We start from the raw sequence: 15,262 nt of genomic DNA on the forward strand, positions 1-15,262 counted from the left end.
CGGAAACCATGAGTTTCTGGGGACAAGGGTGACAAGTCATAAAAAAATTATCATCTGTGTGGAAAGAAATGGAAAAATTTGACCCCACTCTGGTCTTGGTTCACAGCCAAGTTGTTTCCAGTGAAAGCTTTTCAGTTTATTTAGGAAAAAGGTAAGACAGGAAGAGGGGCAGTGCCTTGTAGAAAAGAGCATCAGAGCAGGCGTGAGGAGACATGAGCTCCAGTACAGCTTTGCTGCCAATTAGCTTTGTGAATAAAACCATTGGGTGGGGTGCAGATCACTGCATTCTAATCCTGCCTCTTCTACTAACTAGTTGTATAACCTCTGAAAACGTACTTAAGCTTTCTGTAAATAACGAGTCAGACTGGATGACCTCCAAAGTAGTGCCATGCTTCCTCTAGAACCGTGCTGCCCTGTGCGGTAGCTACATGTCCAAATTCAGATGTACTATGGGCATAAAATAAACGCTGGATTTCAAAGAAAAATAATATATTTTGCTAATCATTTTTATATTGATTACACGGTAATATTTTGGACATATTGGGTGAAATAAAATATATTACTAAAATTAACTTCACCTATTTCAGTTTACATTTTAAATTAGTACTATAGTTTGAATGTTTTTGCCCCCTCCAAAACTCATGTTGAAACTTAATCCCCAGCGCAGTAGTGTTGGGAGACAGGGCCTAGTGTTTAGGTCCTGATGGCTTCACCGTTGTGAATAGATGAATGTTGCTATAAAAAGGGTTTGTGGGAGGGGGTTGGATCTCTTCTGCTTTTCTGCCAGGTGAGGACACAACGTTCCTTCTCTCCAAAAGATGCAGCAATGAGGTGTCATCTTGGAACCAGAGACCGAACTTTCTGGTGCCTTGATCTTGGACTTCCCAGCCCCCAGAACTGTGAGAGAATAAATTTCTGTTTTTTATAAATTACTCAGTCTCAGGTACTCTCTTATAGCAGCACAAAACAGACTGAGACAAGTATATATGTAATTTAAACTCAGAACATTTTAAATTACTACATCACGTATTTGCTTGGGTGTTGCTGCTTTAGGTCAAGAGCCTGGGGTCTGAATTGTCCCCAGCTGTCAGGTTGTGGTGTTTAACCAAGCTCCAATTCACTATCAAGAACTAGAGCTATAATAAAATAAGGAATGGGGGATTTGGAGGGCAATGGGATAGCAAAGACGGTGACCTTCAAAATGAGAAGACCCAGTCACCCAGAGCAGCAAGTCCAGCCTCTACCACTAATCAAAGGGACCTTGCTACAGGTCTTAGTAAAAGAGCACAGAGAACCTGTGGAGGTGACTGTCAATGACCTGTGAAATTGTGGGCACCAGCCATAACCACAGCAGCCTCTCTGGATGAAAGCAGAATGCTCTGAAGGTAAAAGTCAGAGAAGCTGCACAAAAATTATAGTCTGAAACAGTCATGAAGATTTACAAAAACAACACGTGTTTAAACATTCACCAGCCTGCCAAGTGCCTGAAATTCCCACTCTTAGGAATCCCTCCTGAGGATGACTTTCCTACAGTAGAAAATAGCTTCTGTTCAGATGAAATGAACAGTGACTATTGGGTAATAGGTGTGATTTTTAATCCAACAGGGCAAAATTTATGCAGAATTATTAGGGCACTGACAAGGAAGGCTGGGCTCAATTTGGATGAGCCTGCAACTAGACAGGAACTGTGTACTCAACTCATGTACCTTCTTACTTGCTTCTGTGTTTCATGGGCTAGCTTCTCTTTCACTGTGCACATGTTTCTTCTGCCAGGAAACGCTACCGTAGCCCTGCGTAGGCATGGAATCCAGGGACTTGGAGAGCAAAGCTGCGGTCCTCCTACTTCAGACTCTTTCCTGGGGGCACTGGAATGGGATGGTGGGTTGGGTTGTGGTGACTGGAAGACAGCTGGTATAACATGTAGAACCAAAAACATTAAAGCACTTGTGAAATTACCACCATCAGAATCACAACCTTGGGGCAGGGTGTTATGTCACTCTGTTGCTAAAAAGCAAAACTGACATTCACAAGCAGGAACCCATAAACCACTGAAAAACCCTATGTCACATCATTTTGTACTAAGACATGAATGAGAAGAACACTGGGTAGATCTGTTTTGATTGGGGTGAGAGATTTTCATCCTGAGAGAACATAGTGCAAGCCCTGATTATGGGGTATGTGTGTCCGTGCTTGAGAGGGGTGCTCACTAGGCACACAGGGGCCACCATAAACCAGGAAGGAGTCCCAAAGGGGTGGATTCGGAAGAATAACTTTGATTATTTAAATATTTTTATCTGGGGTTGGGGAGTCTACAAAACCAAATGAGAAGGAGATTGGGAAATGTGTGCCATTGGGACCCAGGGCAGGCCAGGCGCGGTGGCTCACGCCTGTAATCCTAGCACTCTGGGAGGCCAAGGCGGGCGGATTGTTTGAGCTCAGGAGTTCGAGACCAGCCTCAGCAAGAGCGAGACCCCATCTCTACTAAAAATAGAAAGAAATTATATGGACTTCCCAGCCCCTAGAACTGTGAGAGAATAAATTTCTGTTTTTTATAAATTACCCAGTCTCAGGTACTCTCTTATAGCAGCACAAAACAGACTGAGACAAGTATATATGTAATTTAAACTCAGAATATTTTAAATTACTACATCACTAAAATTACTAAATCACTACATCAGCTAAAAATATATATAGAAAAAATTAGCCGGGCATGGTGGCACATGCCTGTAGTCCCAGCTACTTGGGAGGCTGAGGCAGGAGGATCGCTTGAGCCCAGGAGTTTGAGGTTGCTGTGAGCTAGGCTGACGCCACGGCACTCACTCTAGCCCGGGCAACAGAGTGAGACTCTGTCTCCAAAAAAAAAAAAAAAAAAAAAGAAAAGAAAAGAAAAGAAAGGACCCAGGGCACAGCTGGAGGGAAGAACCATAGAATGAAACAGTTGACAACCTAAAACTATGCCTGGCTTTATGCTTTCTGTTATGAAATGTCCCTGGCTAAGAATATCTGGATGTAACCTTTTAGGAAAAAAAATTTTTTTCTTTACCAGGAAGAACCAAATAGTTTTTACTTTTTAAAAAGAAGCAAAGTATTCTTTAAGGCACAGCTCCAGTGTCACTCTGTGTGTCTCCCTGTCACCTATCCCTGCTTCCCCACCCTCTGCTATGTGATCCTCTGCTCTCACAACCTTCCAGGCTGGGCCTTGAAAGTAGGAAACTCCTCCAGTTAGCTTTGCTTCCCCCACGTGCAGCTTAGGCCCAACACACAGAAGGTTCTGTATTCATGTGTGTAAAAGGAATGCCGGTTGAATCATTGTTATTGTATCACCACCGTATGTTTTTAGAAACTTCTGTTCTGAGTAAAAGAAAAACAAACCTGTTCTGTATAAAATAGTTATATAAATATATATTTATTTATATCAATATATAATTATATTTTAACAATATAGTATATGAAAATACAAAATCTTTTATAACCAAATACCCAATTTATATTATAAATCATTGCATAATCACTTATATAATATTATAATACTTCATTACCAAAAAAGCAATCAAATATTAATTTCTCTTTAACATTTAATTTTAAAAACATTTCAGGGTTTTAAAATTTGTTTGTAATTATATTTTTACAAAAATAGTCATATAACACTTCCTGTTTTGTGACTTTTTTCTAGTTAATATTAATATATTAGGAATAATCCTCCATAGCTGTACCTGTAGATTTGCATTGCTTTTTTTCTTTCAGTGTTTTCATAGTACATAGTTTCAATACATGGTTTTGTCACAGTTTATTTACTTGATTCCCCTAATTGCTGGATATTTGGTTGTGCTTCTTTTCTGATGTTTATTATTATTATAGAAATGCTATGACAATCAGTCATATACCCTTTGTTCACTTGTCTCAATGTTTTCTTAAATAAATTCTTAGAAATAGAACTTCTCAGCCAGGATGGTGGTTCATACCTGTAATCCCAGCACTTTGGGAGGCCAAGGTGGGAGCATCGCTTGAGGCCAGGAGTTCAAGACCAGCCTGGGCAACATAGTGAGACCTCCATCTCTACAAAAAAGTAAAAACAATAAAATCAGCCAGGTGCAGTGGCGTACGCCTGTAGTCCCAGCTACTTGGGAGGCTGAGGCAGGAATCCCTTTAGCCCAGGAATTCAAGGTTACAGTGAGCTATGATTGGATCACTGCACTCCAGCCTGAGAAGAAATCGAACTTCTCCAAGGATATGCCCATTTAAGTTACTTTTTAATATATGTTGCCAAATTATCTCACAGTGTTATAAATACAGTGCATGCCTCTCTCCTCCAATAGAGTGGCCCCAGTGAAGGCAGGATCTGTGTCTCATTCATCATCATACCCCCAATGCCTAGCTTGGTGCTCAGCAAATAGTAGATGCTTAGTGTCTGTTGAGTGAATAATGAATTGGATAACTCAAATAAGCAGGCCTTTATTACATGAGCAAAATCTTGCCAGTGTGGTCACAGAAGTTTACAATTGGTACTCTTGGCCTCTTCTGAGTACCTCTAGCCTAAATGGTAATATTATTTTAAATTTGCATTTCTCAGAAAGGATTTTCTATAAAATACTGAAAATAAAAAATTACACATTGCAGGAAGATTAGTTATAAAAAGATATATCACCAGGGGATTTGTAGGTTTGAAACAAGGGCCAAGGATAGTACAAGTGTGTTGTGTGTGTGTGTGTGTGTGTGTGTGTGTGTGTGTGTGTGTGAGAGAGAGAGAGAGAGTGAGAGAGATTTCAGAAATCTGTATTCTTAAGAAAGAAGATAGTACATTTTCCAGCTGAGATGGATTTTAGGAGAGCCAGGCTAGGGCTAGGTCCCTTTCAGTGCTGTGGTTCCATGATTTACACTGTGTAATTAAATATGTGATGGGGTTGGGCATCAGGTATGCCAAAGTAAACAGAGAAGAAAGAATTCAGGACTAATCAGAAGGAACAAAGTTTGAACCTAGAGCCAAAGTAGGGAATTTCCCTTGCACTGAATTTCTTATTCCTGGTTAACACTGTAGTTTCCTTTCCCAGCTTAAATGTATAACTTTTTTTTTTTTTTTTAGCATTCATCCTTTCCAGATATATGAATAATCCAAATTCATTCCAATATCACCATTATCATTTTATTATAGGAACAGGAGTTAAGTGACTTGCCTAAGGTCAGTCAATAAATTGGAAAGCACAGAGCAGAATAGTACCTCAAGCTACTAAAAATAAAAAGAACTCCCCCAGGAGAATCTGAAAAAGGAGAGCAATGAGGGACGACAAGTTTTTCCGGATGTTAAGATATATTGTAAATCTATTGTAACTGAAATAGTGTGTCACTGATGCATAAATCCACAAGCTATAATGCTTGTGTGAATTTAATATATTGTAAAGTTAGCATTTCACATGAGGGAAAACTGGATTATTCAATAAATGGTATTGAAATAACTGGTTAACTGTGTGGAAAAGATAAAGTTGAAGCTTTAGATTCTAGATGTATTAAATATTTAAAGTAAAGAATGAAAATATAAAATGACGCAAAGGAAATATAGAAGAGTATTTTTTTTTTTTTAAGTTTTAGAGTAGGGAAGGTCTTTCTAAGCATGAAACAAGACTCAGAAGCCATAAAGAAAAGAGTGAAAAATTTGACTCTACAGAAAAGTGAATTTAAGTAATTCGCCCAATGTCACAAAGCCTGTAAATGTTGGAGCTTGCATTAGAACACAAGCAGTCTACACACAGAGCTCTGTGTTCCTTACTATATTATGTGGACATTTTTCAAATAAATTGGTAAAAAAAATTTTTTTTTAAGTTTTCCAATTACTAAGGCTGTATAACAAGTATGCCCAGTTTGTGGTTTAAACAACTATAGCATTTATTTTGCTCATGAATCTGTAATTTAAACAGGGGAAGGCTTGGCAGGGATGGTGCATGTCTGCCCATCAGCATCTGCTGGAGGGGTTTGGAGGCTGGGAGCTGGAATCACCTGGAAGACTCACTCATTCCTGGGTCTGGCAATTGATACTGGCTGTGAACTGGGGGCCTCAGTTCCTGTCCGCATGGGCCTCTCCATGTGACTAGTCTGGCTTCCTCACAGCATGGTGGCTGGGGCTCCCAAGGCAAATAGCCCATAAATAAGAGAGAGTGCCAGGTGGAAACTGTATTTTATGTCCTGTCTTGGAAATTATGCGGGTTCACTTCTGCATTGGATTAGTCAGGGCAGCCACAAAATCCTACCCAGGTTGAAGGGGAGGGGAAATAGACTTCACCCCTTGATGAAGAGTGCCAAGGTTCTGTAAGAGCACGAGAACCTGAAATATTGCTGTCAATCTGCCACAAAAGGGTTCATTAATTTATTCCTCTATCTCAGAGCTAGCCTGTACTCAAACCAACCCAATAATTTATCTGTCATTTTCTTTAAAAGCATTAAGAAAAAGACCCCACAATCTCAAGTAATAGAACATCGAAGCATTATCCATCTTTCTTTTTCTTGTTTTAGTACTACTGAATCACCTTTTCCCTTCCACTTACCTCAGGGTGCAGAACAAATGAAAATTTAAGCTCAGGTATTGGCTGCTGGCTTTGAAACTGGATAATTACATTTTCCTTCTTTTGGCCAACACCCTAAGAGTCTTCAGGGAAGAATCCTGAGTTAGGAATGTCTCGGACACTTTAGCTCATCTTCTAAGAAAATAGGGAAGCAGAAGTAGATATCGCCATTCAGTCATTCATTTAAAAATGTATCGAGTCCCCACCTTGCACTTGGCACAGCCCTATCCTACAGATGGAGACAGTGTCTCTGCTTTCAAGTTGACTTTCTGAAGTGGGGAAAATCAAGACAACCACTTTTACAAGTCTTCAGCTGGGTCTTTGCCTTATCTGGGATTGATACTACTGCTCAAGTCCTCAAACGTAAGGCTGCCATTGAACTAAAATGAATAATGCAGTTCCCAAACTGTGTGCCGAGGCACCCCAGGATGCTGAGACAGATTCACAGTGGTGCTGGGGGATATTCTAAATTTTTGAGAGAAACACAGGGACCTCTGTTGGCTATCACACAACTAATACTATTAAGTTGTTCAAATCTAAGTGACAGGCACTGTTTAGTATTTATTTTGGACTAGTGGTGCAGTAAAAAAAAAATTACTGAGACACTAAGGGCACCAAGTGTAAGTCAAAAAAGTGTGGGAACCTTTAGAATACCTCATCTATCAATTTTCCTGATATTTCCTTTTTTTCTTCTAAGTGAACAAATACTGTTTGAGTTATTCTTTCTCTGGGACAAAGCCTCACCCCCCTGGGCCTCCTGCAGGGACCGAGCAGGCAGAGGGCATCCCCACATGGACGTCATTGCCAATCTCTCCCCACTACTCCTCCCTCCCTGCAGCAGCCCCCTCCGGCTTCAGTGTTCCTTCACCCCAGGCCCTGGCACCTCTCTGTGGAAACAATCAGGCCAATCCTCATCAGTCCCATCAAGTGACTTGCAGAGTTTGCATCCCAGTCCTTTCCTCCTCTGCCCAGTTATCGCTACTGAACAAAAGGTAAGGGTGAGGGAAACGCTGGGAAGAGATTCCCCTCTGGGCTATGGTTGGTTCAGCACCCCAAGATTAATTTCCTTTTGAACCTCTAGTGAGGTGAGAAAGTCTTATACCTTTCATTAACATAACTTTGAACTAGTTTCTTATAAACTAATATCCTGTGGCTACTATATTAAGATGGTGTTTGCCTTGACTGAGCACACTACATTAACTGATAACAAATGGTACACGTCCAAATGTCTTCTAATTACAAGGCTTCTCCCCTGGCCTTCGGTGGCGGGCGGGGCAGGGGGGGGCGGGTAATGAGGTAGCTGAATAAGGATAGGATAGGAAAAGCATTTAGCTCTTGCTACCACATTACAATGTGATAACCACGAAACAGAAGGATACAGAAGATTGCACTGAAGTGGGAGCCCTAGCTCTACCTTGGAGGCTGGATTGAGAGGATACAAGATATTTTACAGAACAGGACACACCTGAGGTGGGTATTGAAGGGAGAGTAACAGCTACCCAGACACTTAGATGGGGAAGGAAAAGCCTCGCAGGGAGCAGCATGCGCACAGGGACAAAGGGAGCCAGAGCATGCTCAGTTCTAGGCACCGCAACAGCGTCCAGTGCTCCAGGCAAAGAGGCTGGACTCGATCCAAAAAGACTACAATCAAGGGAACAGGGAATGCATCCCTGGTTTGCTCAAAGTAGGGCTATTTTTGCTTAGATATTTCTAGTATTCTATTTTTAGATTGTAAGTGGCCCAAAGTCAGAGGCAAATACCACTGAATACGTACATAGGCTTCTTACTACTGCTGTGTCTTTTAACCTGTGAACCTCTGAAGTTCCTGCTAGGAAGGCCACACGGCTACATGATGCCAAGTAAAACACAGAAGCTCTTGGATTCAGCTCCCAGTTATCTACTGCCTCCAGGAAGAAAGGCAAACATGATCACACCATCCTCAGGCTTAAACCTTTTTGTGCATTGCCTCAGGATAAATTCCCAAGTCCTAAACTGGTATACAGCACAAGGTTCTCCAGGGCCCAGTCCTGGTCAGCTTACTGCCTTCAACTCTTGTCACTCTCCCACCTCATAACACTCTGCTCCAGTGATGCTGAATTTCCTACAGTTCCACCGACCAGCTGCCGCTCAAGGCTTTTGTAAATGCTGTTCCCATCACCTTACCCACTTTCACCTGGAGACCTCCTGCTTAGCTGTTAGTTCTCAGGGAGCATCCCTGTCTGCCCTGGTGGGACCTCCAAGACCCTGTGCTTGCCCTTACTGCAGCATTTACCACCCTGTACCAAAATGTCCTGTCTCCTGTATGACTCCCAAATAGCCTAGGAATTCTTTTAACACAGGGCCTGTTTTTTCACCATTAGAATATTAGTTTTTATTACAAGCCCTGCTACATTACAGGAACACGTTAAACATGTGTTTAATTGCTGACTGAACCAGTGTTATGTGAGGGCAAGTACCGTATTCATTTTCATCTAAAGGAACTATGAATATTTAACTGACAAGACTTTTATGAATTTAAATATTTTTTTCATGGAGAATAGAGAAAGGGTTGTGTAAAGATTTAGTAGTTCTACATGGAGAAAATAGAGGAGAAATATTAATACAACCAAAGTGTTACTATCAAGGGGAAGTGGAGAAGACATTATCCCAAGAACAAACTTAACCCTGGCAAGGCAAGTTGAGGCCGTTTCCCCAGAATTTGAGGAGTCCCACCATTACTGGGACAAGGAGCTGGGGATTATAGAAAATTAAAGGAGGAAGGGAATCTTGCAAAGCCTCTAGCCTACCCCTCATTGGCTCAAAAATGACGAGTAACTTGTCCAAAGAGACCAATGCTACAGCTTTGTCCAGTGCACAGTGATTTTAGAAAGTGGTCTCAGGAATATAGGGCGTTGCCCACCAGCTCATATAAAACAAACAAAGCCAATGATTAAACTACAACTAAAAATACAGAAATAATCATGGTAGGCAGAATATAGTAATGGCCTCCAAAGATCTCCACATCCCAATCCCCAGAACCTGGCAAAAGTGGCTTTACAGATGTGATTAGAACCTTGAGATGAGGAGATGAGCGTGGATTATCCAGGTGGGCCCAATTGAATCACATGGCTTCTTAAATAGGAAAATGCTTTCTGGCTGTGGTAAGAGGGAGATGTGGCTATGGAAGGAGGATCAGAGAGATGTGATATGAAGAGGGCCTCACCTGCCAGTGCTGGCTTTGAAGATGGAATAAGGGGGCCAAGGCATGCAGGTTGTCTTAATTCAGGCTGCTATAACAAAGAACGATAGATCAGGTGGTTTCTAAACAACAGAAATTTCTTTCTCATAGTTATGGAGGTCAGGTTCTGGTGAATGCTCTTTCTGGGCTGCAGACTGCAGAATTCTCACTGTAACCTCACATAGTGAAAGGGGCAAGGGAGCTCTTTGGGGTCCCGGTCATAAAGCTTACTAATCCCATTCATGAGGGCTCTTCCCTTGTGACCTAATCACCTACCAAAGGCTCCACCTGCAAATGCTACCACAGTGTAGATTAGGTTTCAACATATGAATTTGGAGGTACACAAACTATAGTCTATAGCACAGGTAGCAACTAGAAGCTGAAAAAGGCAAGGAAACAGATTCTTCCCTGAAGCCTCCAGATGGAACACATCCCTGCTGATGGCTTGATTTTTAGCCCCGTGAGACCTGTGTTGGATTTCTGACAGAACTATAAGATAATAAATTTGTATTGTTTTAAACCTCTAAGTTTGTGGTCACTTACTACAGCAGCAAAAGAAAGTTAATACAGGATACATACATGCACACTCACATGCTATAACTCCTAAGCAGGCCCAGTAGGCAGAATTCTCATCTTTCTTGTACACTTTCTTTGCACCTTTTGGTAGTATTTTTACCCTTTCAAAGATCCCTTCACGTTTATTTTCATCTGATCTCTCCTGGATTGATATGTTGAGAAGGAAGCAGAGGGCCTGCAGAGTGGTTTGTTCTAGGTGTCACACCTTAGGAATGCAAGAGCCCTTTCCAGGATTGGCTTGGGGTTTAATCTTTTACAAAGGCCAGATTGCACAAAAGCAGCCTGTGCCAATCATTTTTAGAATCTAGAGAAACACCAGAGTTTCTGCTGGCCAGGGAACCAAGCCTGACACTGAGACACTATTGTTAGAGGCATTGTGCAATCAGCTACGGAAGTCCAGGAAGAGGGAACCGCGGTATTTACACATGGCTCTCCTGGATGAACAGGGCCCCTGCAGCATACAATGTGGTCTTTATGGTACTCTCAGGAATACTTAACCACTGTCATTAAGATATGTTACATGTGTACACAACCTGTTACGTAACCACTGTCCCATATTTTAGTTTTTATTTAGTATCACCTAGATATTCAGGGAAAATTTTCTCCCTGTCTTATACTTTATGTACACGCTACCAATATCACTGACCTGGGAACCTGGGCAGTACTCAAATTAAGTCAAGTGAATACCGAATAAGTAAAGGTGAACTCAGATGAGTGCTTTCTTTGAAAGCTAACACAGAGGTCTAAGGAGGATCATATGTGCTATAGCTCTAATCTGACATTCCCTCTTATTCAGGCAATTATGGCACTGATGGGATTGGAATGCTGCCCAGATCTTGAAGCAACAACATTCATTAGTGCTGCTGGGTATGCAAGTCAACTCTTTGCAAAGTCAGTTGAAAGCGTAAAATGCTTCCTAAGTGCTTTCATTTATTATTGTTATTTCTGGGAAGTAAAGACATGCCAAAGAGATGCAGGTAACAATGCCTTGGAATTATGCAAAGTGCAAAGTAACTGTGGAGACTGATTATTAACAGGAGTTTCGGTTCTGTATGAAGTGTAGAATTATTTTTTCTACATCTGCAAAGAATGATTAAAGACATCTGCACTTGAATGTTTATGGCAGCACAATTCACAATCGCAAAGATGTGGAAACAACCCAAGTGCCCATCAATACATGAGGGGATTAATAAAATGTGGTATATGTATACTATGGAGTTCTACTCAGCCACAAAAATAATGGTGATCTAGCACCTCTTGTATTATCCTGAATACAGCTGGAGCCCATTCTACTAAGTGAAGTATCACAAGAATGGAAAAACAAGCACCACACGTACTCACCATCAAATTGGTACTACCTGATCAACACTAAGGTGTTCACATGGAAGAAATATTCATCGGGTTCCAGATGGGTGGGAGGGGGTTGGTGTGGATGGGCAAACTCACAACTAGTGGGTACAGAGTGCTCTGTTTAGGGGATGGGCATACTTGTAGCTCTGGCTTGGGTGAAGCAAAGGCATTATATGTAACCATAATGTTTGTACCTCCATAATATTCTGAAATTTAAAAAATAAATAAATAAAAGAGTAAATGTGAAAAAAAATAAAAGCAAAAAAAACAAAAAACAAAAAACAAAAACAGGAGTTTCTCAGATCAATGGAATTGCTGTGAACCTCCTGGCTTGGGGCCGGATGTTGGTATATTGTGGAAGTCTGCTAAAATAATAAATAATAGTGATAGCTATGTGGGCTTAATTGAGATGCTAAATTCAATGTGGAAACAGGGTTGCTTATCAATAGCTCACTGACCTACCAGGACAATCAGCACCAGAGCCTGAGTCAGCTACTGGTGATTGGCCAGATCTGCTCTATAGCCTGGAAGTTGCATTTATTATGGAAAATGGAACTGCCTTTTTAAATATAAAAGTATACATGCTTATTGTAAAACATTATATAATATATACAGTGAAAGCAGAAGTTCCTCATGAACCCTATCCCCCAATTCCAGAGATGATCATTGTTAACTGCCTGTTAGCTAGGTTTCAAAATTGTTTTGGTTTTTTCTTTTTTTTTTGAGACAGGATTTTTTTCTGTTGCCCCAGGTAGAGTGCAGTGGCATCATCATAGCTCACTGCAACCTCAAACTCCCAGGGCTCAAGGGATCCTCCTACTTTAGCCTCCAGAGTAGCTGGGACTACAGGCACACATCACCACACCTGGCTAATTTTTCTATTTTTTGTAGAGATGGGGTCTCACTATCTTGCCCAGGCTGATCTAAAACTCCTGGCCTCAAGTGATCCTCCTGCCTTGGCCTCCCAAAGTGCTAGGATTACATTGTACCCAACCTCAAAATTGTTTTCCACACATATACACATATATATGCTTCTTTTACAAAAATAGAATCATACTATTACTGGTTTATATTTTTTAAATATTTCATACAGACATTTCCATATAGTATTCCATGGATCTATGTTATCCATTTAAATGACTCTAGCCATTGTACTCCATTGTTTGCATAATAGTTTAGATTACTGATCCTCTAGTGAGACTTTTAGTTGTTTCTAGTTTTGTTTTGTTTCTGCCATCTTAAACAACAAACAGAAATCCCTCTCCTTTGTATACTTACCTCATTAGTTCTTTAGAATAACTTCCTAAAATTGGAATTTTTGGCTTGTACTCTTAAAATATATTACCAAATTCCCTCTAGCAAGAAAGTGTGAACTTACTGTTCCACCAACAATGCCCATTTCCTTTATCTCCTGCCAACACTGAATATTATCAATCTTTCTAAAATTTATACTGTAGCCAGGTGCTGTGGTGTATGCCTGTATTACCAGCTACTTGGGAGGATCGCTTGAGTCCAGGAGTTAAAGATCAGCCTGGGCAATAGAGCGAGACCTTGTCTCAGTTTTTTAAAAAGATGTTTTAAATTTAAAAAAGAGAAAAAATTTACCAAAGTGAAAATCCAAAAAACTCATTGCTGTTTTATTTTGCATTTTAGTTACATTGAATGTTTTGGGATTTACAATTAAATATATTATTTCTATAACTTACAACAATTAAAATAGCTGTAATAACTTGCATTAAACAGAAATAAGCATTTCTGTAACTGAGAAGTAAAAAGTACCCCAATCACAAAATATCTATAAATACATAACTGGATCAAAATCAACCTCTTACCACATCTGCAGATTCCATAAGAATTAAGTTCAGTATGTCTTTCATCACATGAGATAGACATAATGAGTCAGAGAGAGGAAATTAGTACTTAAGATATTCCTTAAGAGCTCTAGCTTTAGAACTTCATCAATAAAAGCAGATCAATATTTTCTTAAGGTCATGATTTGGGCCCAGAGGAAAAACCATAGGAAAGCAAATGGATATCTATCTGCACATTTGGTAGATATGTTATTGTTTGACCAGCCATATCTATATTATATTGATTTACCCCTACAACAGGGATCAGCTAACATGACTGACATTTGGCTGGATCCTCCAGCACACTGGTAAAATCCAATTAAATTCCTTTGTCTAACCTACATGAATGTGTAATGACATTTAGAAGAGGGTGCAAAACATACAAAGCAATGAACACTGCCTGCAAAATGATACATAAACACAATTACTTTCAGTCCTGTCCATTTCCAGTGAGATCCAGCTGTATACAGCAGGAAAGAAACCAGCATGATTCTCAAAAGTGCCTGCTCTTGGTAGCTAAACTCCTCAGCATGGCACCTAAACCAGCCATCAAAGCATGAGAGTTGCTTCTATGCCCCATAGATCAGAAGCCTTTCCTGATTTCTAATTTGTGGGCTAGATATTTAGACTCATAATATTTGCATTTTACTGCTTCCTAATCTAGTTAATTATAGGAAATAGATTGCTTGATGGCCAAGTTTGTCTTTCCAGGAAGATTAAAATATAACATAATATACATAATTACTCATGCTACAGAGGCCATGGCACTTAAAATATGGCACAGTTAGTTATATTTGGAGGGTTTTAAGGAATTCCACACCCAGAGGTTTGAGTATGTCACCTACTACTCTACCATCCTGATGTTTTGCATTGTTGTCATAAAATTGTGCAAGGTACCAATGAGCCTTACAGCTCTATCATAAATCAGACTTTGTATATGCAGACTTTACTCATACAGATAATGTGAAAGAAAAAAATGTGTTTTCTTTGGAACAGGATGTAAAGTACACAAAGAACTTGAAATTCTCTTGAAAATTGTAAACGTAGGCTTGACAATCACTGGACTTGTCCAATTTGAAGGCAGAACATACGACTGAATGACCTCACTCACCATTCTGTAGCTCTGGGAAACACAAAGTCCAGCAACTGAAACTCCCAGTAAAAAGTTTATCCTCCCATAAATGTCCATCAGCCAGATTAAAAATACCCTGGGTTTTCCTATAAGATGAAAATGTAAACCTGTAACAGTTCCGCATACTCTGTGGCCTGTGCTATCTGCTTTCCCTTCTCTAAGGTTCACCTTAGTCATCCTGTTAGTCAAAGCTCCTTTTCCAAGCCACCTCCTGACACCCTAACCTGCTGCCAGTTGGCAACATTTGGGTTAAGGGTGTGCTTCTGTGGTATATTAGTGGGGGGCAATACAGTGGGATCATGAGGTCAGTATGATCAGCTGACATAGCAGACATTCTGTGGCTTGGCTTTCTGGTACAATATTTGGAGAAAAAATTGTTCAGTAGTGAGCAATGTATTCTCAAGTACCCAGGTGGAGTTAATATGAACTATAGTAAGCCAAGTCAGCATGCTTCTATAACTGCTTCAAAGACAAGTGGTCTAAAGTAGAACTGAGGAAAGCAGACTACATGGATTATTCTGGATTGGCTAATTGGATGGTATACAAGGAAGTGTACAGTAACTTATGCATAGATAGGGCAAGAACA

The 15,262-nt window shown here is 40.4% G+C and overlaps 1 long non-coding RNA gene across 2 annotated transcripts; it reads right to left on the reverse strand.

Moving 5' to 3' along the window:
* Positions 1–4,023: 4,023 nt before the first annotated feature.
* LOC123648411 lies at positions 4,024–14,672 on the reverse strand. Of its 2 annotated transcripts, none has more exons than XR_006738622.1 (4): positions 14,656–14,672; positions 9,754–9,817; positions 6,534–6,686; positions 4,024–4,056 (listed from the first exon to the last, which is right to left on the reverse strand). It is a non-coding gene; the product is annotated as an uncharacterized LOC123648411 (long non-coding RNA). The 2 variants fall into 2 exon arrangements; XR_006738621.1 differs by lacking the exon at positions 14,656–14,672 and adding an exon at positions 10,348–10,399 and having other exon boundaries at positions 9,754–9,820.
* Positions 14,673–15,262: the final 590 nt, after the last annotated feature.

The sequence above is a fragment of the Lemur catta genome, chromosome 12 (assembly GCF_020740605.2).
Source record: "Lemur catta isolate mLemCat1 chromosome 12, mLemCat1.pri, whole genome shotgun sequence".
Classification (NCBI taxonomy): Eukaryota; Metazoa; Chordata; class Mammalia; order Primates; family Lemuridae; genus Lemur; species Lemur catta.